The sequence below is a fragment of the Peromyscus maniculatus genome, chromosome 7, assembly GCF_049852395.1.
Source record: "Peromyscus maniculatus bairdii isolate BWxNUB_F1_BW_parent chromosome 7, HU_Pman_BW_mat_3.1, whole genome shotgun sequence".
Taxonomy (NCBI): domain Eukaryota; kingdom Metazoa; phylum Chordata; class Mammalia; order Rodentia; family Cricetidae; genus Peromyscus; species Peromyscus maniculatus.
The window spans coordinates 70,680,657-70,704,523 of record NC_134858.1 but is presented as its reverse complement, the minus strand read 5'-3'; the positions used below and the strand labels follow the sequence as shown (position 1 = coordinate 70,704,523).

The following is a 23,867-nucleotide window of genomic DNA, read 5'->3' as shown; positions in this document are numbered from 1 at the left end:
AACCCAGTCCTTTTTCTCCCCCCACAAGATGGGGTTTCTCTGTGTAGCCCTGGCTGTCCTGGAACTCGCTCTGTAGACCAGGCTAACCTGGAACTCACAGAGATCTGCCGGTCTTTGCCTCCCAAGTGCTGGGATTAAAGGCGTGCGCCACCACCGCTGGGCTCAACCCAGTCTTTGAAAAGATAAAAAATAAATAAATAAAAATAAAAACCAGTGTAATAGGCTCAGAAAATCAATCTATTATCTGATGTTTAAACACCACTAACATAGAATTCTTTTTAAAAATATTATTAGGTTCTCAGTCGTTATCTGAAAACAGTCTAAGTGACACATTACAAATAGCTCTGGGGCTGGAGAGGTGGCCTGGTGGCTTAGAGAACTTGTTGCTCTTGCAGAAGACCCAGGTTTGATTTCCAGCATCCACATGGGTGGGGGGAACAGGTGGAAAAGATAGCTCACAACCATCTATACCTCCAGTTTCAGGGGATCTGACACCCTTTTCTGGCTTCTAAAGGCACCAGGAGTGCATGTGGTGCACATATACACACATGCGAGAACAAAATAATTAAATATAAATAGTTAAAATAAACAAATCTAAAATTTAAAAAATAAACAGCTTTGATAGGTAGGGCATGGTGGGTCACATCTTTAATTCCAGCACTCAGGAGATTCCAGGCCATCCTGATCTACTGAGCGAGTTCCAGGCCAGAACAAGATGCATAGCAAGACCTGTCTCAAAACCCAAACAAAACAAGCTCTGACAAAGATTGGCCACTACCACACAACACAGGCACAAGGGATTTGACGTCCTCAGAGGAGTGACACAATGCTGCTTTTCCTCCATGATACCCGAGGACACAGATAAAGGACGCTGGACACTTGAGTCTACTTCCCCAGTACAGGGTCCAAGGGACGGCCACACAGCTCTGTACAGACATTCACTCTTAAGGCAGGATTTCCTTTCATAGTGGCATGGGTGAGACGTTAGAATTCCAGGCCTCTGTCACTAGGGATCACTAAGTCTGTCTTCTAGGTTTTTCTCTCTACTGGTAAGTTTACAATACACATTTAATTACCCCCGAATACCGTACTCTTTACTAGATGAATCCAAAGGAATGAAAATAAACTTACCTAGAGGACAAGGTCTGACCAAACACACTTCTTACAGCGTCCTGGCAGACTCTCCTGGTTCTACCTTTCCTATGGAGCTGTGGGTTCTGAGAACTGACTGTTTGCATGTCTATCATCATCTGTTTACAGAATGGGCAGGCCTTAGCTCACTTATGCAGAAGCACTGAGGAGCAGTGTGCCACCACCCACTCATTTTCCATCGGAGGCGAGGCGCTAGCTCGCTGTTATTGTTGGTTTCTAATTCTACAGCATTGTAATCAGTAACTATGGCCTGCATGACACCAAGTTTGGAGGGATTTAAGATTCTTGTATTTTGTTTTGTTGGTGGTATATCCCAGGTAAGCACTTTGTGGTGGTCTGAATGAGAATGGCCCCATAGACTCATATTTGAATGTCTGGTTCCCAGTTGGTGGAACTGTTTAGGAAGGATTGGGAGGTGTGGTCTTGTTGGAGGAGGTGTGTCACTGAGAGTGGGCTCTGAGGTGTCAAAAGCCCACTCCATGCCGAGTCTCAGGCTTGCTCTCTACCTGCAACTTGTGGATAGGATGGAAGGGTCCTCTGCAAAAGGGTCCAGTGCTCTTAACCACAAACCCACCTCTCCAGCCTTGGGAAGGCAGACCTTCAAAGGGTGATAGTATGGAACTTCTCAAGCACATCTCTTTCAGGTTGGATTATCTTTCCCCCAAAATTTTCACATGAAAGTGTTAATTTGCAATATCTCAGGATATAACCTTTTTCATAGATAGAACCTCTTTTCCTTTTTTTTTTTGTTTGTTTGTTTTTTGTTTTTTCAATACAGGGTTTCTCTGTGTAGCTTTGGAGCCTATCCTGGATCTCACACTGTAGACCAGGCTGGCCTCAAACTCACAGAGATTCACCTCCTCTGTGTCCCCAGTGCTGGGATTAAAGGCTCACATAGATAGAACTTCTAACAGAGGTAGTCAGGTGTTAAAGGAGATTAGGAGGGTGGGCCCTACACCAGTATGGCCATTGTCTTTGTAAGAAAGGGAACTCTCAGTTGGTGAGATGGCTTGCCACTTCAAACTTGAGGACCCGAGTGCCATCCCCAGAACTCACATAAAGAATGGGTCTGGGAGTGGACAGCTGTCATCCCAGCACCTCAGAAGCAGAGACCAGACCACCCCAGGTCTGCAGGTCAGCCAGCCTCGCCTAACTACAGAGCTGCGGGCTCCATGGGAGACCTTGTCTCAATACAGAAGATAAAAGCCTGGCAGCAGTGGCATATGCCTTTAATCCTAGCACTCAGTGGGCAGAGGCAGTTGGATCTCTGCGAGTTCAAGGCCAGCCTGGTCTACAGATCGAGATCCAGGACAGCCAAGGTTGCAGGGAGAAATCCTGTCTCAAAAAAACCCATCAAAAAAAAAAGGTGAGATCCACAGAGGAGGATATCTGAGGGGGACCTCTGGCCTCCACACACACAAGCACTGGAACACGTACACACTGGAAATTCGGTCCCCAACATACACAGAGGGAAAGACAACAACATGGAGAGGCCTGGGGAGAGGGCAGGGATGGATTCTCCCTAGACATTCTCAGGAGGCCTGGGGAGAGGGCAGGAGTGGATTCTCCCTCAACACTCTCAGGAGGCCTGGGAAGAGGGCAGGGATGGATTCTCCCTAGACACTCTCAGGAGGCCTGGGGAGAGGGCAGGAGTGGATTCTCCCTCAACACTCTCAGGAGGCCTGGGGAGAGGGCACAGATGGATTCTCCTTCGACACTCTCAGGAAGACCCAACCCAGTCAACACCCTGGTCTTGGGTGACAAGACATTCACAAGTTGGAGTGCCCCCTACACCAACCTGCCCCAAAGTGGAAAGATCGATGTAAGAAAAGATTCCCATTGCTCAGAGTGCTCCTCCTCCAGGCTCTGAAATAGAGGCCTGCTCTTTCAAACCTAACAAAATTAACTGTTTTAGTGCCTGGAAATTGGCATGGCAGATCTCAAAACCACTATAAGGAAAAACAAGAACAGATGCAAACCATACCCGAGGCAGGAGAGAACCCGTGTGTTTCTCAAAACATTTAGCCTGGAGTTGCCAAGGCACCCACAACTGATAACTCGGGATCACACCTCCTCGCCTATAAGGTCACTTTTTTGTCTAATGTTACAACAAAAAGAAATGGTAACGGATGAACAGCCTACTTAGGAAAGTTTTTCCAAAGACTCTTTTGAAAAGCAGTCTATCCTGCCCGATTTCCAAATCAGGCTTCTCCACAGAAACCCACAATCCGGCTAATGAGTCTCAGCTGCTTGTCATATGGCTGGGCAAAGCAGTCAAGTGATCCCCGCGGGTCAGGCTTCTCAGATCCACCGGGCTCTCACCCAGAGCAAGCAGACTTATTCGCTGTGCCCGGACTTTGGAGGGTGGTGCCCCCCTACTCTTATCCTCCCCCTCCTTCAAGGAGGCACATTTGCTTTCTTAGGTGGTTTCTTTCCGAACGCAATGCTTGATTCAGACAGACAACCTGGAAGAGTGCATGCAAGGGACCAGCCAGAGGGATGGAGCTAGGATGCAGCGCCACCTGCTCCTGGCCTTCAGGCCCACCGATAAAACACTCTCCAGGGGGGTCCACCCAGACACTCACTAGCACCCCGAAGTCAGCATGTCTGCCGGTCAGCGGTCAGCGTGCTTACCTTGCTCTCTCCAGCTGCTCCGGGCCTGCCTTTCCCCAGCCTCAGTCTCCAGTAACTACAGGTCCTCCGTGGCTCCGCCCTCTCCTCCTCTCGAATTTCCCATTGGCCCACCTTCCCTACTCTCGCCCCTATTACATTAAAAAAAAAAAAAAAAAAAAAAAGATTTCTGGTCTGGATGACCGTGATAAAACACTTGCTCGGTATTCTGGCTGCAAATGTGGCCACACCTCTGATCCATGCCCCCTCACAGTGCTCAAACTGTTCTTTCCACAAGATAGAAAAGAGCCCAGAACTCTCCTCCATAAAACCGGTCACAGGGGGCTGGAGAGAGGGCAGTTAAGAGCTCGCTGCTCTTGCAGAGGCTGAAGCCGCCATGGGAGTCCTAGGAACTGAATCCAGGTCCTCTGCAAGAGTGGTACGTGCTCTTGCACATAAAATCAAAACAAACAAATTATTTAAATTTTTATTCAGTTGTACATGTGTGTCTTTTTTTCTTTATGTGCACCACGTGTTTGCAGGTGCCTGAGGAGGTGTTAGATCTCCTAGAACTGGTGGTTTTGAATGTCCCAATATGAAGTGAACCCAGCTTCTCTAAAAGAGCAGCCAGTGCTCTTAACCCCTGAGCCATCTCTCCAGCCCCCAATCAATAAATATGCCATATACACTAACAGAATGAAGGACGAAGACAACAAGATCATCAAGATATCTGAAAAAAGAAAGAAAAAAAAAAAAAAAACCTTAAAGGACTGGAGAGGTGGTTCAGCGGTTAAGAGCACTGGCTGATCTTCCAGAGGACCTGGGTTCAGTTCCCAGTACCCACATGGCAGCTTACAACTGCCTGTAACTTCAGTTCCAGGGAATCTGACACTCTCACGCAGACATTCATGCACACAGAACACCAGTGTACATAGAATAAAAATAATTTGTTTGAAAATGATACTTGACAAAGATCATCCTTTTCATGACAAAAGCGCTCTACAAATTAGGTTTAGGGGCATTCCCCTCACCACAGCCAAGGACACGTGACAACATCACAGCCTACATCCTTCTCACTGCCGAGCTGATGAAAGCCTTCCTCAAGACAGATGTTCACACTCACCTGGCATGGTCCTGAAGGTCACAGCTGGAGCAACCAGGCACCAGAAAGGAACAAGAGCATCTCAGAAAGAAAAGGAGGGGCTCAGGATACAGCTCACAATAGAGGGCTCGCCCTGAGTTCAGACCCCAGTTACTGAAAATAATAATAAGTTAAATAATCTCTTTGCTGGCAATATGAACCTATCTGCAGAGAACACTAAAGATTACGTGCATGTTCATGCACACACATACATATATATATATATACACACATACATATATACACACATGCTCATGCACACACATACATATATACACATATGCTCATGCACACATACATACATATATACACACATGCTCATGCACACACACATACATATATACACACATGCTCATGCACACACATACACATATGCTCATGTACACGAATACACACAGGCCTTTGAGACAGGGTTTCTCTGTGTAGCCCTGGCTGTTCTGGAACTCTCACTGTAGACCAGGCTGGCCTTGAACCCACAGAAATCCACCTGCCTCTGCCTCCCGAGTGCTGGGATTAAAGGCCCAGCTGGTTACTTTGTTTTCAACGAGAGAGCCAAGAGCACCCGAAGGAAACGGATCGGAGACTCCTCAATAGCGCAGAGAAAAATGGTGAAACTGGACACCCTACACAAGCATCAATTCAACCTGCAATGGAGTCCTTTCTTCCCTCCGGACAGCTCTGATTTTATTCTCACAGTTGCCTAAGAATCCGATTACACGTGGTCCACAACGTTCAAATAAAAACTCAGACAAATCAGATGTTAAAGACTGTCTTCAAGCATCATCACCAACGATACCACGTTTGTCTGCAATCGGCCCAGGATAACCCACATCCGTACTCAGTGTCCACCAGTGTGTCCTCAGTGTCAGCAGGGCTTCCTAACTGTGAGCTGTGGATTTTTTTTTTCATGCTCTGAATAGCTGTAGGGAGCCCAGCACGGGTTGTTAAAACCAGCTCAACCTTGGTGTAGAGCCAAAGTGTGGCCAAGCAAGGCTCTGATTAAGTCACACCAGAGCCGGCCAGCTCTAGAGCCTTCCTGTCAAGGTTACAGACCAACTGGACCATGGTCTAAGGTGGAAAGGCCATTGGCCCAACCGCTAGTGGAATCTAGAATAAAGTCTTAAAGGAGAGGCCTGAGAATGTAAAACTCCCAGAAGAAACCAGCAAAAGCCAAAAAAGCATGGTAGCACAAGCCTGTAATTGCAGGACTGCAAGGCCAGTTGGCTACGTAGCAGGTCCTTGGCCAGCTCAGGCTGCACATCGAGAAACGCTGTTTCAATAAAAAAAAAAAAAAAAAAAAAAAAAACCCACCAAAGATTCTAATGGGACTGTCTGTGAGAGAACAGGGCCAGAGTTGCAGGTGTGTGGGAGAGGGGTTGGGAAAATAACTAATCACTCTTATTTCACAATAGAGTGTCGAGACGACATCTAAGCATAAAAAAAAAAAAAAATGGCCACGGAAATATGTGTGTCATTTAGAGTCTAGGTGTGTGAGGACCAGCTGAGGCAGCAAACCGAGAGGCTGCAGCCTGAGGAGCTGGAAACAGCGGGGGTGGGGGGGTGGGGGGGTGGGATTGGGGTGGGGGGGTGGAGAGCCTGCTGCTTGTTGTTGTTGCTTTTGTTTTGTTTAAATAATAAGCCTCACCAGGCGGTGGTGGTGCACACCTTTAATCCCAGCACTCAGGAGGCAGAGGCCTGCGGATCTCTGTGAGTTCGAGGACACCCTGGTCTACAGAGTCAGTTCCAGGACAGCCAGGGCTACGCAGGGGGAAACCCTGTCAAGTAAAACCAAATAATAATATAATAATAGTAATAATAATAAGTCTTATAGAACAATATTTGTATATAGTCTTGACATAAATTTAATTAATGCAAAATAAAATGCAGTTGTCTTTCTTGAATAATTTAGGACGTCACAATAGACATCCTGAACTGGCCACACTGTGTCTCCAGGATTGAGTACCGACCCTAACATAAGACATTGAGGACCTGGGCTCTGGGGAAAGACTGTCTGGCTTTGACGGGCGAACTTAGCACTCTAGCTAAGGAGCTCTGAGAAAATTTCCCAGCCTTTCTGTCTCACTGTTCCATCTGTGAAACAGGAAAATGACTAACATTGTGTTAGAAAGACTGAATTATGCAATGCCTATACAGTACTTAAAGCTGTTTGTGGGGACACAAGATGGCCCACCGGGTATGGCCGCCAAGACTGAAGACCTGCGTTTGATCCCTGGAAACCACACGAAGGAAGAAGAAAATCCACTTTGTCATACATGCACTATGGCACAAAAGAGCCAGCACACGTACACACTCACATAAAGAAAGAAATAATGTTTGGGTTTTTTTGTTTTGTTTTGTTTTAAAGAAGCTGTTTGGCATGGGGTATAGGATTAGTGATAACCATCGCCACAAAAGCTAATGTAGCTAATTTGCCTCTGTAATAAACGGCTCCTGGGGACTCTGTTGCTTTCCCTGTCTTTTATTAGTTTGTATTTCCTTTTCCCTGCCCGCCCATGCTGTCGATCAGCCAGCTGTCCCTCGGCACAGTCATCACTGTGCCTTTGAGAACAAGCTCTGCCACCCTCTAGAGTGCTGTTCCTCAGTGATGCGGCACAGGGACACCAAACAGCCCAGGAGACTGGGCAGTGTGGGGCCCAGCAGGAAAAGGGCGCCGACCCCTGTCCCAGGAGTCTTGGCTGCGGCAGGCTGGCAAGCTTCCTCGTACCGATCGATCATCTGTGTGAGTGCACAGAACCCAGTAGGCTTACTTCCTCACGGTCACCTGTGAGTCAGGAGGTTGCTGGCATGGTGACTAACTCTCCCAGTTTGCCAGAGATCATCAGAGTTAAGGCACTGAAAGGCTCACAGCCCTGGAAACCATGTTCTTGGCCTGGATCTTCTCAACCGTAAAACCAAGGCTGGCTACTGCTTTGAAAGGCTGCTGAAGAGGAGATGAGACAATGTTTCCGTAATTCCTCATACATATGGTAGCTGTGGCTCCAGCTGTGCCCCATGGGACTAGCTCTAAAGATGAAGCGTTCTTAGCAAGGAGCAGGCCACAGGCGCTAGGCACAGACGCCTTCCCGGAAGCAAGGCTGCCGCTTCTTTTTCTTTCTTTTTGGCTATGGTGACAGGATCTCACTATACAGCCCAGGCTGGCCTCAAATTCATAGAGGTCTGCCTGCCTCTGCCTCCCAAGTACTGCAATTAAAGGCGTGCATCATCACACCTGCCAATGCTGGTTTCTTAAGAAATTTTCTCCATCTCTGTCCTGCACAATTTGTGTCAGGATTAAGACATACTTAAAGGGCTGGAGAGATGGCTCAGAGGTTAAGAGAACTGACTGCTCTTCCAGAGGTCCTGAGTTCAATTCCCAGCAACCACATGATGGCTCACAACTATCTGTAATGAGATCTGGTGCCCTCTTCTGGCCTTCAGTCATACATGCTGTATACATAATAAATAAATAAATAAATCTTAAAAAAAAAAAAAAAAAAGACATACTTAAAAATGTAATTGTTGGGGCCTGGAGAGATGGCTCAGTGATTAAAAGCACTGGCTGGCCTTGCAGAGGACCTGGGTTAAGTTCCCAGCACTCACATGGTGACTTACAACCATCTGTAACTCCCATTCCAGGGGATCCAACACCCTTTTCTGGCCTCCAAAGGCACACACGGTACATGGACATACATGCAGGTACACGCTCATTAAAAATAAATACAACTTTTTAAAATTTGTAATAGTTCAACGTCATTAACCACCATCCTCCACAAAGGCTAGTGACTACTCTGTTTTCATACGAGTTTCCCTTTTCCCACTGTGAGAGCTTCGAGGTCTCGTGTGTGCGTGCGCAGGCGTGTGCATGCACTGTTTTTCAAGAGTGGTCCCCCTGGGTTTTATTTTCAGCTTACTACATTCTCATTGATCTCTTTTGTATGCAGGTGTCTGTGGTTGCCCACACGGAGGCCTCCAGGTGGAGGAAGAGGACAGCTTTAGATTGGCTCTCCTCTTCTACCATATAGGACTCAGGGACCAAGCTCAGGTGGCCAGGCTTGGCAGCAGACACCTTTACCCACTGAACCATCTCCCAGCCCCTTGTTTTCAGGTGAGACACTCTCACTGACTTGCCGCTTGGAGGTTTGACTCAAGGGTAGGGCGGCCAGCAAACCTGTCTGTGTTTCCTCGGTGCTGGGGTTATTATGCACACCACCACCCCTGGCTTTGTTTGTTGAGACAGAGTTTCTCTGTGTAACAGCCCCGGCCGTCTCGGAACTCACGCTATAAACCAGGCTGGCCTCAAACCCACAGAGACCCACCTGCCTCTGCCTCCCGAGTGCTGGGATTAAAGGCGCGCGCCACCACACACCTGGCTTTTAATGTGGTTCCGGGGATTGAACTCGGGTCCTTATGCCTGTGAAGTAAGCACTTTATGGATTGGGCATGTCCCCAGCACTGCCTTGGGGGTATTTATTGTAGTAACAGTTTCTAGACTTTCAGATGAACCCACAAAGGACGCCAGGCACCACACCTGAAGGAAGTCTGTTTTCCATTTGTGTCTTACTTTCCTCCTTCATAGCGGTGCCAAGTCGTTTAGTGTCCCCCTGGGCTGCCAAATGACTCGCTCTGTCAATCCCATCTGAAAAATAAGGGCTCTTATCACGGAGCGCAGGAGACCCATTTCTGACCTCAAAGCTGAAACAATTCACCCACCATTCCATAGATGTTAACTGCAGCTCGGAGGAAGTTGCTCACATCTGAACTCCCCACAAACACAAGGACCAGGTTGCCAGAGGACAAGTTACACAACTCGGTGGGTGGGGCAGGGTGAGGGAAGTAACAGAAAAGATCACAAGTTACTCAAAACCATACACAAGGCCTGGCAGCCCTGAAGAGGCAGCCGAGCCGCAGAGGCATCCAGGCAGCTGAGACTTCGATTCACCACAAAAACCGTCTTTTATTTGTTCTCATATTTCTTCCAGTCAGCCCCCAAGACCTGTGAGCACAAAGCAGAAACCACCAAACCTCAAGAGGCCTTGAGGATGGTCTGTTCCAACCAGCAGGAGGTAGCTCCAGTCAGGATTTTCCCAAGGATGGTCTGGTGTCCACCGGCAGACTCTTCTGGGGCTTTGATGAAAACCCCACGCTCTGAGCCCCACCTGGGCTTCTGAATTAGCATCCCTTCCAGGGAGACCCAGAGAACCTGCATCTGTTCCCGGCTTGCACCGCTCCCTGGTGCCGCATACGGTGGGAGAAGCCACTGAACTAAGGAAACAACGGAGAGCCAAATGCAGAGCCGTGACTAGGTGAGAAGTCTGTAGGTGAAGGCCATGTCCAACCTCCACCATCCCCAGGTCCCGAGTCTGTGAAACAGATCAGAGCATGGACCTGGCAGGATGGCTTTGAGAACAAAATAGTGAATAAGCACTCCGAGTCCAGTGCCCTGCCCAGAGCAGGGGCTGGGCAGGATTGGTCCATTCTCCACCCTGTGTAGTATTCCAAGGAAAGGTCCTAACGACACCTCAGGTTTTGAATACGCGTTCCTAAGCAAACCAGATGGCTTACTTAATAAGCTGGGCCCTCCATGCTCCTGAGTCACCAACTGCAAAAGCCAAGGTCGGCAGTGTTAAGGAAGGGTGGGCTATGAACCACAGACAGCGCTTCTTCAGCGTTGTGGGCACCGGGATTACCAGCCAGGGTGATTCTAAAACACAGGCTGTGGGCTCACCAGCTGCAGATCCAGTGGGTCTGGGGTAGGGCTGTGAATTTGCCTCTCTAGCACATCCTCAGGTGCTGTTCACATTGCTGGGGTCAGACCGAACAGTTGGGGTTTCACTGTCGTGGAGGGATTGACTCTACAGCCCCGCGTCTAACACGTAATTCACAGGACACTGTGGACCAGAAAGGAAAGCTGTGCCTGTGGGCTTCCTGTTTGACGCCAGCTTGGTTAGTTACAAGTAAACAGAGCAGTGTGTAGTGAGCCAACACCTTTTGAGGCTGTGTGTGCTGCCTCTGCCCTGAAAACCTTCCTAGTTACTGCTTTCTGAATGATGCAGAGTCGGGGCTCCAGGTCCCTGGCTCGCATTCTCTGAGCCTTAGTTTAGTACCTCAGCATAGAGGAGCACATCACAGGGTCTCAGACCTGGCTGGGCAGTATTTTAAAGAAAACCTGATGCCCTTGGGGTGGAGAGACAGTTCAGTGATTAAGAACATTTGCTGGGGTTTTTTGTTTGTTTGTTTGTTTGGTTGGTTGGTTGTTTGGTTGGTTTGGTTTGGTTTTTTGTTTTGTTTTGTTTTTCAAGACAGGGTTTCTCTGTGTAGTTTTGGTGCCTGTCTTGGATCTCGCTCTGTAGACCAGGTTGGCCTTGAACTCACAGAGATCTGCCTGCTTCTGCCTCCTGAGTGCTGGGATTAAGGGCGTGCACCACCGCCACCCGGCAAAAACATCCTGTTTTCCATGTTGTGCAAGGCAGTGGTGGCGCACGCCTTTAATCCCAGCACTTGGGAGGCAGAGGCAGGTGGATCTCTGTGAGTTCCAGGACAGCCAGGGCTACACGTGAAACTCTGTCTTGAAAAACACACACAGAAAAAAACAAACAAACAAAAACAAAAACCATAAAACAGTTCCACTTTCTACGTCCTAATAAACTGGTATTCTGGATTTAGTTTTTAAAATAAAATTCAGGCACTACAGAGATGTCTCAGTGGCCAAGAGCACGTGCTGCTCTTGCAGAGGTCTTAGGTTTGAGTCTCAGTACCCACATGTGGGCTGACAGCCACCTTTAACACCAGATCCCAATCTGACACCTTCTTCCAGCCTCTGAGGGCACCAGGCACACAAGTCATGCACAGACTTCCACGCAGGCACTCACACATAAGCCTCAAATCAAATCAGAGGTAGTCGAGGAAAAAGGATGCGGGCTTCTCTAGCTACCTGTTCACTTAGTCACCTGTTCATTTTAACTTAGCACTCACCATCTTCTAAGTAGTATTTTCTAGGTAGCCCCAGCCGCTCGGAGAGAGAGAGCTGTGCTCACAGAGAGCACTCGTTCGTGAGAAGGCACGGGGCCAACACAAGATAAACAAAGATAAAATGATCTCAAATAGCAATAAATGTTATGGAGACAGACACACATGGCTAGCATGAAGTCGGCAGAGACAACTCTTAACAGAAGGCCTCTGTGGGCTGGCAGAAAATTCACCATGAGGGACCAATGGAACCATCATGACAGACACTGGAAGTCTCCTGGGCAGCTTTAATGTAAATGAAGACCATAATGTCATTTCAGACAGCTTCAAGGAAGATGCCTTAGTGGTTAGTAAAATTCCATCTGAAGGTCACTCTCAGGCTTGGCCAGGCAGCCCTGTTGGCAAAGTACCTGCCTAGCTTGCATGGAGCCCTGAGTTCAGTCTCCAGCAAGCCCAGGAATAAAGGCAGGAGAACCGAAAGTTCAAGGTCATCCTTAGTAATATAGAGATTTCAAGGATAGTCAGGGGCACGGGATAGTCCGTCTCTAAGTAAATAAATACACCCCACTTCCTCTGAGCACTCAAACAGCATAGTTCTGGACTGCCTCCTTCACTGCTGGTTACAATGAAGAAATATCAGCCTAAGAGACTGAGGGGAAACCGCATGATTTCCAAGGCCCCCTCCCACCAGATCTAAAGTTACACAAGCCTGTCAGTGTAACCAGTGAGGTTTCCCTATGGGCGGACAATGAGCGGCAGAGGTAGATGGGCTCCATCCCTGACTCTCAGGAGGCCGTCAGTGAAGACACTGCCCAGTCTCACTATTTCCTTGGCACTTGTGGCACAAAACTACAGGGGTCTGTTGGGAATTCAGGAAGCCCGGACTCCTGGTGAAGGCTTGAGAGGCCTGCGGGCCTTCTATGCACAGGTCCTTGTCACCATTGGATTATTCGCCATTTGGGGTTACATAAATCAGCATTTCCGTCTAGCCTGTAGCTCAACCAGAGGTCTACCCTTCTCATGAAGTCAACCCGGTTCTCAATAAGGATGGACGTCCTTAGTCCCTGAGGGCAGGGTTCTCAGACCCCACCACTCAGGAGCAACCAACCGTATATGCATTGTCTTAGTCATTGTTACATGGCTGTGAAGAGACACTGTCACCATGACAACTCTTATAAAGGAAAGCATTTAACTAGGGGCTGGCTCACAATCTCAGAGGTTCAGTCCATTATCATCACGGTGGGGAGCATGGCAGCACACATGGTACTGGAGCAGTAGCCGACGGTTACATATTGATCCAGAGAGACAGGGACAGACAGACAGACAGACAAAAGAGCCTGGGCTGGCATGGGTTTTTGAAACCTCAAAGTCCACCTCCAGTGACACACTTGCTCCAACAAGGCCACACCTACTCCAGCAAGGCCACACCCCTAATCCTAGCCCTAATCCTTCTCAAACAGTGCCACTCCCTGATGACTAAAGATTCAAACATGTGAGCCTATGGAGCCATTCTTTTTCAAACCACCACACGAAGAGATGTGAACCTTTACCCGATACTTAACATGAGACTTGAGGTAAAGGAAAGGTTGGCAAAATTAGATACAGTTAACTTTGCACAATGGAGGAGATGTCTCACTCAGGAAACTGCAACCCACAGAGGCTCAGTGATTTTTGAGGCAGGGTTTCTCAGCCTCACCACTGTCTACATTTTGGCCAAGCTAATCCAGTTTCCCTGTACAGTGGTTGTTTAGCAGCATCTCTGGCCAGTACCCATGGAACACCAGTAGTAGCTGTCCATTTCTGTGGCACCCAAAAATGTCTCTATAATCCTAACACTTCGGAGGCAGACCCAAGAGGAATGCAAGTTCAAGGCCAGCCTGGGCTACAGAGGGAGCGTGAGACCAGCCTGGGACTATAAAAGACCCTGCCTCAGACAGACAGACAGAGTTGCTAAAATCCCCTGGCAGGCATGGGGGTGATGACCCCTGTTGAAAGCTGCTAGTATGGTGTCCAATAACTGATTACCAGCAACATGGAGACTAAAAGCATCCCAGTGATTCCTGGCAGGGCTGGGCCTTTCACTCCCAAGCATGTGCCCCGGGACACAGAGATGAGTCAGCTCACCAAAAGATCTACTTTATGTTCTCACACAGAGTAAAGAGGGTTAGTGAAGGGTTAACCTGGTCTCTACTAAGATAAGCTAAACTCAGGACAACCAGTAGACTGATTGGCCAGCCTGCCTCCTCTCAGGCTCTTTCCAGGGGCTGCCAAACAGCTGTGCTTGCTCTTTCTGGCCATCACCACTGTATAAGCAAGATATAGAAGGAAGCCAGGCAGCGGTGTGTGTGCCTTTGATCCCAGCACTCAGAAGGCAGAGAGGCAGGCAGATCTCTGAGTTCGAGGCCAGCCTGGTCTACACAGTGAGTTCCAGGCAGCCAGGGCTACACAGACAAACCTTGTCTAGAAAACAAACAAACAAATAAAACAAGATATGGAGTGAAAATTAACACAAGCAGCTAGAAATAAAGAAACCCCGCCCACAACTATGGGTTAACATTTTTAGATTATTTCCCCCTATTTCTTCTATTGTGGTATTTTTAATTTTTTACATAGGACACAGGAGGTAGTTCAGTTGGTAAAGTGCTTGTCTGGTACACATGAAACCCTGGGTTCCATCCCCAGTACCACATAAAAACCAAGAATAGGGTTTCAGGCCTGTAACCACAGCACTTGGGAGTGGGAGGCACTGGATCCCAAGTCAAAAGTCATCCTCAGCTACACAGTAAGTTCATGCCATCCTGAGCTACAGGAGACTGTCTCAAACGAACACACAATTCTTAGGTAACCCAGAGGAGCAGGAAGAGGCTCTGTATACCAGGCAGGCCCGTGCTGAGCGAGCGTCATCCCCAGCCACAAGGAAGAGATTTCTATCTATGCATCTGCACAGACTAGAGCTGTACATCTCTCCTCCCCAGGCGAGGCTATTAAAATTAAAGTGCTCTATTACGTTTAAGCAGGCGATCGATGCCTTGTCTTTGCCCCGAGTGATGGAAACACATCGTAGATTAGCGCATGGCAACACCCAGAAGATCTCCCATCCACCCGTGCGGTGGGACGATCGGCAGCAAACAACGTGGAACAGACTTTTCTGTCTCCTGGCAACCGATTTTATTATGCTTTGACCTGGCAGCTGGTAGGGCTTAATATGAATTAACCATCCAGGTTATGAAAAAAGGTCAGGGGCTCTGAAATACGGTTTTCCTAGTAGCAGACAAAAACATGTTCATTTCCAGGATTGCCTTTCTTTCTATAAAAAATTTTAGTTTTTTTTTTTCTTCATGTGTACGGGTGCTCTGCTTGTGTGTGTGTCTGTGTGCCACATTCATGCCCGCGGAAGAGAGGAGGTGGTACTGGATCCCCTGGGACTGGAGTTACAGATTTTCTTTCAACTGTTTAAAATTTCCTGTCGGGGTGTTTCGTCTGTATGGATGGATGTGCACCACAGGCACACCTTGTACCTGAGGAGATCAAAAGAGGGCACTGTGGCGGGAATTATGGGTGGTTGTGAGCCACAGTGTGGGTGGTGGGAACCAAACCCAGGTCCTCTGGAAGAGCGGTAAGTACTACCACACCCCACCCTAGACACAGCGTCCTGAGAGAGGTGCTGTGCCACGTGTCCTGTGGCTCTAGCTCTGGACTCAGCCCGGAGTCTGTATAACTGGGGCAGACTTAGCCTCTCCGGGTAAAAGCTGTGGTCCTCCCAGTTGCTTCTAGCTCTGGTGCCACTAACAAACTCTTTGTGGAGAAAGACAGCTACCAAGCCACAGCGCCACCATTCTGGGGACTTTAATACGCATTTCCTGTGTGTAAACAGGACCTGGGACTAGAACTGGTTACATCTGTATTTTGGAATGAGGTATGATGGTGCACACTGCAATTAAGAGGTAGAGTCGGGCCGGGCAGTGGTGGCGCACGCCTTTGATCCCAGCACTCGGGAGGCAGAGGCAGGAGGATATCTGTGAGTTCGAGGCCAGCCTGGTCTCTGAAGCGAGTTCCAGGAAAGGTGCAAAGCTACACAGAGAAACCCTGTCTTGAAAAACCAGAAAAAAAAAAAAAAAAAAAAAAAGAGGCAGAGTGGGGGGGGGGGGACCAAGAGCTGGCTTGTTACATTGCAAGATCCTGACTTGTAAAATAAGAAAGAAAAATTCAGTTGTTTTTATTTGGTAAATCTGAAACCCCATCCTCAAATTAGACTTTCATACAGGTATGGTAACACACACCCAGGATCCTAACAGAAGGCAGACAATCAGGAGTTCATGGGCATCCTCAGCGACATTGTGAGTTCCAGGCTAGCCTGGCATACAAGAGTCAATTAGAAAGAGAGAAGAGTAGGGAAGTGGGAGGAGGAGGAAGAGAGTAAGGAAAGGGAGGGAGGGAAGAGGAAGGAACGGAATTCCCATCCCTTTTAGGCCAGACACTCAATTTTTAAACAATTTTTTTTTTCCGAGACAGGGTTTCTCTGTGTAGCTTTGCGCCTTTCCTGGATCTTGCTCTGTAGACCACGCTGGCCTCGAACTCACAAAGATCCACCTGCCTCTGCCTCCCAAGTGCTGGGATTAAAGGTGTGAGCCACCACCGCCCAGCTTCAGACACTCAGTTTTAATGGACAATGAATACAATGTATTATTGGGCCCCAATCACACAAGAGAAATGATGGGCATGCCCCTGAGCCCCACTCTGGAAAGCCCTAGCAAGCTAGATGCTCATCCCAGGACATCGTGTTCACTGAAAGCTTTTATCTTGGCTTCCAGGGTCTGCTCTCGGGGTAATCAGTTTACAGGGAGGATCATCAACTCAAATTTCCTGATCACCAGGCAGAGGGACAAACGTAGTCCCAGCAAATCTCAGAAGGCACAGAGAGTGAATGCTCATGAAGAGAAGAGCCACTTCCTCAAGAGCAGATCATACTTTTAACAAGGGCAAGCGGGCTTTCCTCTCAGGGGCTCAGGCTTTCACCTGCAAGTCCTGTTCTGTCTTCCAAATCTACTAAATTTTATTTGGGAAAGGCATTATATATGTGTATAATTACCCTATACTATGTTAAAATAATCCCTAACATGTAAAATTAGTTATCATACTTTTTAGGCCGAATTAATTCACTTCTCACTGGGAAGTCTCACAATTCCCCATTCAGTGGGAGGCAGTGGGTGGCAGTAGACTATGGTGGTCTATAACAAGATGCTTACTAAGGAAAGTATGAACTAGACCAGCAATTCTCAACCTATAGGGTGGGACCCCTTGGGGGGTCAAATAACCCTTTCGCAGGGATTGCCTAAGACCAGCAGAAAACACAGATGTTTACATTAGGATGCCTAACAGTAGCAAAATTACAGTTATGAAGTAGCAATGAAGATCATTTTATGGTTGGGGGTCAGCACACTGTGAGGAACTGTATCAACGGGCCGCAGCATCACAGAGGTTGAGAAACACTGGTTACAGAGGATCCTGAGTTTTATCCAGTAACTCAAGTGCACTTTCAGCCAGTCTTCCACCTGGTTTTGCTTCCAACTCCGTACAAAATAAGACTCAGGCCAGGTGGTGGTGGCGTACACCTTTAATCCCAGCACTCGGGAGGCAGAGCCAGGCAGATCTCTGTGAGTTTTAGGCCAGCCTGGGCTACACAGCGAGATCCAGGACAGGCACCAAAACTACACAGAGAAACACCGTCTCGAAAAGCCAAAAAAAAAAAAAAAATAGTATTTTTAAAAGATTTATTTTTATTTCATGTGTATGTGTTTTGCCTGCATGTATGTACATGCAGCACATGAGTGCAGTGCTTGCAGAGGCCAGAGGAGGGCATCAGGTCCCCTGGAACTGGAATTATTGACAGTTAATGAGCTGCCATGTGGGTGCTGGGAACCAAACCCAGGTCCTCTGCAAAAGCAGCAAGTGCTCTTAACCACTAAACCACCTGATCAGTAAATGTAACTATTACAAAGCTTATTTATTTATTTTTAATTACGTGTGTGTGTGTGTGTGTGTGTGTGTGTGTGTGTGTGTGTGTGTGTGTTTGGTTTTGTGCACATGAGTGCAATACTGGCAGAGGCCAGAAGAGGGCATTGGGTTCTCTGAAGCTGGAGTTAGAAGCAGCTGTGAGTTGCCTGGTATGGGTGTTGGGACTCAAATTTGGGTCCTCAGGAAGAGCAGTATGTGCTCTAAACTGCTGAACCATTTCTCTATCCACTTTAAAAGTTTGTAAACCAAAAAAAATTTAGCCATACTCAAGGTAGACTCAACAACATTTGCTCAGGCTGGGCAAAGGACAGGAAAGGAAGGACAGCCTTGAGGGCCATTCCAGGGTGTTCAGTGTGAGCTTCGACAGGAGTGAAGTTCCTATTCACTAAGGTGGGGAAGGCAAAGGGAAGGTGGGGATCAGGAAAGGAAGTTAAAAGTCTGCTTCCCACAGACTGCCGCCCACTGCAAAACGCCTGCATTTGTTCTAAAGCCAAGGCAACTGAGAAGCTGGTCCTAAATTCCACACAGAGACACAAGGGGCTCTGTACAGCCAAGAGCAACCGTAACAAAGAAGGGCAAAGCTGGAGACCTGGCATGCCCTGACTTCAAAAACCCCGTGGGTTCAATAATCCAGACAGGGTGCCACCACCGTGACAAAGGGCGTATGGTATAAAGAAGACTGCCAATCCAGACACAAACTCCACGTTCATATTTGTTTTCAACAGAGGTGCCAATATCATTCAGAGGGTCAAAGTAGTCTTGTCAACAAACATGCTACGAAAAGTGAATATTCACATTTGAGGAGATAAAGTTGGACCTTCTACCCAATACCACACACAAAATTAACTTAAAATTAATCAAAGAATGAGCCCAGGGGGTGGGGGGAGGGTGCCTTTAATCCCAGCACTCAGGAGGCAGAGGCAGGTGGATCTCTGTGAGTTCGAGGCCAGCCTGGTCTACAGAGCGAGTTCCAGAAATGGCACAAAGCTACACAGAGAAACCCTGTCTCGAAAAAAACAAAAAAAGAAAAGGAAAAAAAAAAAGACAAAACAAAGAATGAAATGGAGCAGTCAAAACTGTAAGAATTCTGGGTTTACAAAACAAAACAAACAAAAAAATCATAAGCACAAATCTTCAAGACCTCAACTTGCTGGGCATGGTGGCACACAGCTATAATCCCAGCACTTCCCAAGCTGAAGTGGGATTGTCACCAGTTCGAGGCCAGCCTGGGTATGAGAGTGAGACCTGGTCTCATAAAATCAAAACCAAAACAATGGCTGGGGAATAGCTCAGCGGGCAAAGTACTCTCTGTGCAAGCAGGAAGGTCTGCCTTGGGGTCCCCCAACCCACATTGGGGTGTGAAGGTGCAGGTATGTGATCCTAATGCTTAAGGATGGAGAGGAGGATCCGGAGACTTACTGGCCAACCAGTCCAGACAAGGAGCTCCAGGTTCAGTGAGAAACTGGTCTCAACAACAGTCAGGTGGCCAAGCCTTTAATCCCAGCACTTGAGAGGCAGACGCAGGCAGATCTCTGTGAGTTCAAGATCAGCTTGGTCTACATAGTGAATTCCAGGCCAACTAGAGCTACAAAGTGAGACCCCTGTCTCAAAAACAGCAAGCAAACTTAATTATTTTATGTGTGTGCACGCGCATGTGTGTGTGTGTGTGTGTGTGTGTGTTTAGTGGCTAGTGAAGAAGACACTTAACATGGACCTCTGTCCTCCACATGCACATGTATGGGCCTTCATCCACACACACAAATTTGTCAGAAATAAATAAGCAAAAATTATGCCAGGTTATGGAAAGGAAGCATGGGGTGGGGGTGAGAGGAGGGAGGGAGGACCAAGGGAAAACACAGAAAGCAATTCTCATTCAGGTGTGCTCAGCATCGTTGTATGCCTTTTCTCTCTCTCTCTCTCTCTCTCTCTCTCTCTCTCTCTCTCTCTCTCTCTCTCTCTCTCTCTCTCTCTCTCTCTCTGGTTTTTTTCGAGACAGGGTTTCTCTGTGTAGCTTTGGTGCCTGTCCTGGATCTCACTCTCTAGACCAGGCTGGCCAGATCTGCCTGCCTCTGCCTCCCGAGTGCTGGGATCAAAGGCGTGCACCACCACTGCCCGGCTTCTCTGCCTTTCTTTTTGCTGGTATTATTTATTTTTTTGAGGCAGGTCTCATGTAACCCTATTTATTTATTTATTTTTTTGAGGCAGGTCTCATGTAACCCAGGCTGGCCTCAAGCTCACTGTGTAGCAAAGGCTGACCTCGAACCCTGAATCCTTTGTCCACCTCCCAGATGCAGGAATTAACTTTCCCATCCTGTTTTCACTTGAACAGAAAGGTTTGAAGAAACGATTAAAGAATGCCTCCTGCCTCACTCATCCAGCTGGGGTGAACCGCTAACTCAGAACAGCTGTTAGCCCTTGGGCTAAGAAGCCGGTGAAGCCCGTGGAGAATACTCCGGGGAACAGCAGCAGGGTGCCAAAGCGCGGGGTCTGCTGGTCTCCTACACTTCAGACCAGGCTTTCCAAACCGGTACCCAGCTACTGGACCGAAGACCCGACCTTGGCAGAGCGACCAAAATGTGTCATCGCACCAATTCTACCTCCATTAGGGTGACTCGAAGACCTGGCTGACCGGCTGGGCTCTAGAATGACAGGAACCCTTTCTCGCTTACAAGCAGTGGGGCTCTAAAAACTTCAAAGTCAAAACCCAAGCGAGGGAAGAAGAGGCGGGTGGAGGAGACCTTAACTCTCCTCGTCTCCTTGTGAGGACTCTGGCACCTAGATTTCACTTGGGGTAACCTTGGACCCCAACCCCTGGAACTTAACAGGGGCCATCATCCCGTCTGAAAATCCGCTGTCCCCTGGTCGCCCCAGGGCCGGCTGGAGCGCCGGCAACCTGCACCGCCCAGGACGCAGTGCGCTCACCCGGTTTGGGGCTCCGTCTCTCTCTCTCTCGTGCTATCCCCGCGCGGTTGCGTCCCTGCAGTTCCTCGAGATGCTGCGTCCCCGCGGTTCTCAAGCCCTTAGGCACTCCCTTCCAAACGCAGCTTGGGACCCCAAGTGACTGGCCTTTTTTGGGTGCTTGGCGGTATTTTCCGTCCGGCCCCACATCACTTCCCGTGAAGGAGAGCGCAGCGGGGGCGGGCCCTGCGCGGCCTCCACCTCCGCCTTCTGTCACCTGCCCGCAGGCCCCCAGCCACAGAAACTACGTTCGCCTCGCCTGGCCCCGACCGGTCTCCTGGCAGTGTTGAGGAAGGTGAGGGAACCACGGGGAGTGGTTTCGTTTTGAGACCCAAAATGCCATTCACAAAAAGGTCAAACTGCCCCAGGATTCCGGGGAGGCGAGGCGAGGCGTGCCCTGGTGAAAGCCTTTCCCTGGCTGCACATCCTCGCTGGGGATAGCCGGAGGTTCCTGGAAGTGACAGCGAGAAAAGTAAGGTACGATGCAGGCAGGAAGAAATAAGCACCATTCTGGGAGGCGATGGCCAACAGAGTCTACGCGCACCGTCTAATTCTCATTACAGTCAGCCTGAACCCCTAAAACACTGCCACGGCAGTTAATACACAGTAAGAGGAAAATATGAGGTGGCCTAACATACCAAGACCCGGCAGGGTCAGGGGCAACCTGTGAGCTCTGCTGCCTCCCAGCGGCCTCTTCTAGATGCCCAGGGTTTTCTTTGAGCAGCCTGGGATCTTGACCCAGGCATGAGATTACTAGACAAATTCACCCAAAGGTGACTTCAGAGCTTTCAGTACTGGCCTTTAGGCCTCGCCCTCTTGTGCTTTCGGAATTCCACATGCAAGACAAGCAAAATGCTGGGGAGCCTGAGTTCGGCTTCTGTCCATCCTAGTGGCCTCCCGCCACAAACTCCAGCGCCCCGCCCACCTGCCGGCCAGTCACCCCTCCAGTCTGCTGCTCCTGGGACTGCATCCGAATGCGGTCGGTTTCTATGTCCAAGGGGCCCTGTGTGGACGGCAGCTCCTGGAGCCACCCAGGCCTTCACCAAGCTAGACCTGAACAGAACCTTTTCAATCCTTTCCTCTCTATCTGGGGTGAAGAGAAACAGACTCCCCAGGAACAGCCAGGCAATCGTCTTCCTTCAGGCACCAGCTCTTAAGGAGCTACCATCTTTCAGTACCATCACACTGGGGAGCAAACCTCCCCACACAAACCTGCGGGGGACAAACAGCATAGGAACAACATAGTGACTGCTGGTGGTTGGTGTGGTCCAGGTGGAATGCCCACCTTCAGCCCACCTTCAGCGTTCTCCACTTCTGCCGCCCAGCAGCTCCATGACTTGGAGTTTACAGACAGAGGGTACCGTGACCATTCATCCCCTGTGGATGCTTTCAATGAGTAAGGCACTTTTAGGCACATAGGATGCAACAGCAGACTAGGTTAAATTGATTGTTCCCGGCCCCCAGAACTTACCTGTAAGACAAATGCTTAAGTCGGAAACTCCAGCAACATCCAGTAAGGGTCGCAATAAGGAAAGTAAGGGACATCACTGACAGGTGAACAAAGTGCAAGGTGCCTGCATCCCAGCCACTGGGGCGAGGGGGAGGGGCCCTCAAGCAGGAGTTATCACTTGATGCCAGGGTCTGAAGCCAGCTTGGGCAGCACAGTGGGACCGTCTCCACAAAATAAGTAAGTCTTTGAACACATAAAAATAACACCAAATCAAGGAAAGTGATGTGACTATGAAAAGGGAATGAAGGTAAAAGATTCAAAGAAGGAAGCAGGCAGTGGTGGTGCACACCTTTAATCCCAGCACTTGGGAGCACAGGCAGGTGGATCTCTGTGAGTTCGAGGCCAGCCTGGTCTACAGAGGAAGTTCCAGGACAGGCTCCAAAGCTACGCAGAGAAACCCTATCTTGAAAAACAAAAACAAAAGTAAAGATTCAAAGAAGGGAAGATGGGCCTGTGCTGTGGACTATTATCTTAAGGTGTGTTACTTTTGCTTATGTGGCCTTTGTTTAACTCTGTGAAGCTGTGTTACTGCGCCTGTCTAAAACACCTGATGGTCTAATAAAGAACTGAACGGCCAATATAGAGGCAGGAGAAAGGATGGATGGGGCTGGTAGACAGAGAGTAGATACAGGAGAAATCCGGGAGGAGAGAAAGAAGGAACGAGAGAACTTCAGGGGCCAGCCACCCAGCTACACAGCCAGACATGGAGAAGGAAAGAAAAAGTATACAGGAATAGAGAAAGATAAAAGCCTCGAGGCCCAAGATAAAGTTAAGAAAAACTGGCTAGAAACAAGCCACGCTAAGGCCAGGCATTTATAACTAAAAATAAGCCTCCATGTGTGATTTATCTGGGAGCCGAGTGGTGGGCCCCCCAAAAGAGCAAAAACATCAGGCCTGGAAGCGGAAACAGCAGAGTCCAGGCTGGCCTCCAACTTCCTATGTAGGATGACCTTGAACTTTTGATTCTCCTGCTTCTACCTGAGTGCTGAGACTTCATAACTGCATCACTACACCCAGTGTGTGAGGTGCTGGGCGTGAAACGTAGGGCTTCACAAATGCTAGGCAAACACTCTCCAACTGAGCCCTTCAAAATGAGGGTCAAAAGTGATTTAATTTGGCTTAATGTGTGAGGTAGGGTTATTATCACTGGATGTAACAACTGTGTGTGTCTACCTGTGCCTCACACTTGGCTGTGCATCTAGTTCCAAGAGTCCATGTCTCTACCTTGTCTGAGATCGTGCGACATGCACATGCCATTTGCCATACCCAAACAGAAGCTCATGATCCCTAGTCCTGAGTCAGCCTGTCTCTCTGTCTCTCTCTCCCTCTCCCTTTCTCTCTCTCTCTAGTAAATTCAGATAATGCCTAGTCCAGGAGCATGGGTCCCACAATGAAAAGATCCACATAACTGAATCCCAGTATACCCAGCACTTCTGTCAAAAAGAATCTTGATATCTGAATTAAACATTTCAAACTAGTCATGGTGGCACACAAATTCAATCTCAGCACTCGGAA

The 23,867-nt window shown here is 48.6% G+C and overlaps 1 protein-coding gene across 2 annotated transcripts in view; it reads right to left on the bottom strand.

Annotated features, from left to right (window-relative positions):
* Rab27a (RAB27A, member RAS oncogene family) overlaps positions 1–21,081 on the bottom strand; it is a 52,275-nt gene extending 31,194 nt beyond the window's left edge. Inside the window, exon 1 of one of the 2 annotated variants that reach the window (XM_006973763.4) lies at positions 20,807–21,081. The gene's annotated coding sequence lies outside the window, so the exon portion shown is untranslated. Of the gene's footprint in view, positions 1–3,786; positions 3,877–20,806 lie in introns of those variants that run through there. The other variant, XM_042281271.2, reaches the window with a different exon arrangement.
* Between the last annotated feature and the right edge of the window lie 2,786 nt (positions 21,082–23,867).